The sequence below is a fragment of the Epinephelus lanceolatus genome, chromosome 14, assembly GCF_041903045.1.
Source record: "Epinephelus lanceolatus isolate andai-2023 chromosome 14, ASM4190304v1, whole genome shotgun sequence".
Classification (NCBI taxonomy): domain Eukaryota; kingdom Metazoa; phylum Chordata; class Actinopteri; order Perciformes; family Serranidae; genus Epinephelus; species Epinephelus lanceolatus.
In genome coordinates, this window is record NC_135747.1 from 41,216,308 (window position 1) to 41,218,480 (window position 2,173).

A 2,173-nucleotide genomic window follows, 5' to 3' on the forward strand; every position below is an offset into this window, starting at 1 on the left:
AATATCACATATTGTGTTTGCAGGAACATAAAATGCCAACAGTTTCTTATGGCGATTGGACCGGCAATACAGCATGCATGTGGCAGTAGGACCCACTGTATAGTGTTTTGCCTTTGCAGTGAGAGTGGATGTGGCTCAGACCTAGTGGTTAACTTTTCTTTACTTAGGCCTTAATTACAAGTCAAACTGGATAACTTTCCTGGAGGAAATGGAAAGAGTCTGATTTGGGCTAAAGGAGCCAACATAAAAGAGCAAAGCCAGTCATTGCAATTGTGATATTTTGGCACGAAACACGTAAAGACAACATTCATTTTTTGCTTTTTCTCACAATAAACAGTCGAGGCAGAATAAATGCATGGTCAGCCTCGAAGTTTAAAAATACACCAGGACTGTATTTCCCTCTAAATCATCTGTGTCTGTAAAGTTTCTGAATACCAAAATAGGGAGATGAGGGAAAAACAGTGCACTTGGAAAAAACCATTATACGCACGGATGGGATTTTCTGGTGTTTCTCAGTCGGCTTTATTCAAAAGTTAAATTAACTTAAAATATCTATATAAAATAGAAGAAGCACTAAAATCCAATATGAAGGGGTGTCCTGTGTATCCTGTGTAGTTATAATACCTACTATTGATTTCAAGTCACTCAGCTACATTACATTGAAGCTACTGAAAGAAACATTCTTTTTTTAAAGAAAGGGATTTTTCCCATAAAAAATATTTAAATAAAATAGAAGACACACTAAAATCCAATATGAAGAGGTGTGTCCTGCTACTAATAATATCTGTTTTGATTTTGAGTCACTTCCATTCATTTACATTGAAGCTATTGAAAAAAAGTGCATTTTCTGTCAAATAACTTCAATGTGATGTGACCCAGCGATTCAATTTTAAACTTAGTGTTTATTTTGTTTTATGTAAATATTTTCATTGAAAAAAAGTACAATTTTTTCCCACCAACTTCTACGTAATGTGACGGAGTGACTCAAAATTAATACCAGAAATTGCTACCACATGCAGAGCACATAGGGTACACCTCTTAATATGGTATTTTAGTATTCCCTCTATTTTGTATAAATATTTTTATGGAAAATTCATGATTTTTTTGATTATGTTTTTATTGTTATTGTTTGCAATCGCTTCAATATAATGTGACCAAGTGATCAAAATCAATACCAGATAGCCTACTGTTTTTTGGGGGGCAATTCTTTCAAAAAAATGTTTTATATATATTTCGATAAATACATTTAATTTTAAGCTTTTTATATCTTTTTATTTAATAGTTTCAATAGATAATCAATCACATGTTATTAATTATTATTAATAATAATTATTATTATTAGCACAGGACCCACCTCTTCCTACTAAATAATAGTGCTTCTCCTATTTTATAAAAATATAATTATATTTTGTTAAAAATTGATGATTTCTATGGAAAAAAAAAACATGTTTTTTGATAACTTCAATGTAATATGTCCGAGTGAATTAGAATCAATACCAGATGTTATAACAACACATGGCCCGCCTCTTCCTATTTTCAGTGCTTCTTCTATTTTCTATCAGATTAAATAAGGTGTGTCGTTTGTGTTCTATATAGTGATACAGTTTGGTATTAAATCTAACTGGCTGGGTCACATGACATGGAAGTTATTGAAAAAAATGCCTTTATTTAAAATTAAAATATTTATGTAAAATAAATGAGTTGCACAATAGTAATGAAATATGTATGTTCCTACATGAGACAAATTTAGAATAATTTTAAAGGATAATTTTAACCATTAGGGGCAGGTCAGCATGAAGGTATTGAAAGATCATCGGTTTTATGTTATTGAACAGTAACACACTGATGATCCCTAAGTCAGCCTCCAGTAGTTATAGGGAGGGCTGAGAGGTGAGCTCACCGTCCTCCTGCTCACAGTGTGGGGTTAACTGGACTGAATCTCTGTCCAGTGACCAACTTAAAACTAACTTCACCGCAGTGTCTCAAAGTTTTCGCCTTACGCTGCTGTGCGCGCTCCCGCAGGTCGCATACAGATCACTGCGGGCGTGCACGAGCAGGGGAGCAAACTGTTTGACTTTTCTCACATATTCTACAAAGTGCTTTTAGTCAGCTTTTTTCATAAGCTTTGCTTCACTGAAACCTAAAACCGTCCCCCAAACTCTGCTCTGAGGTA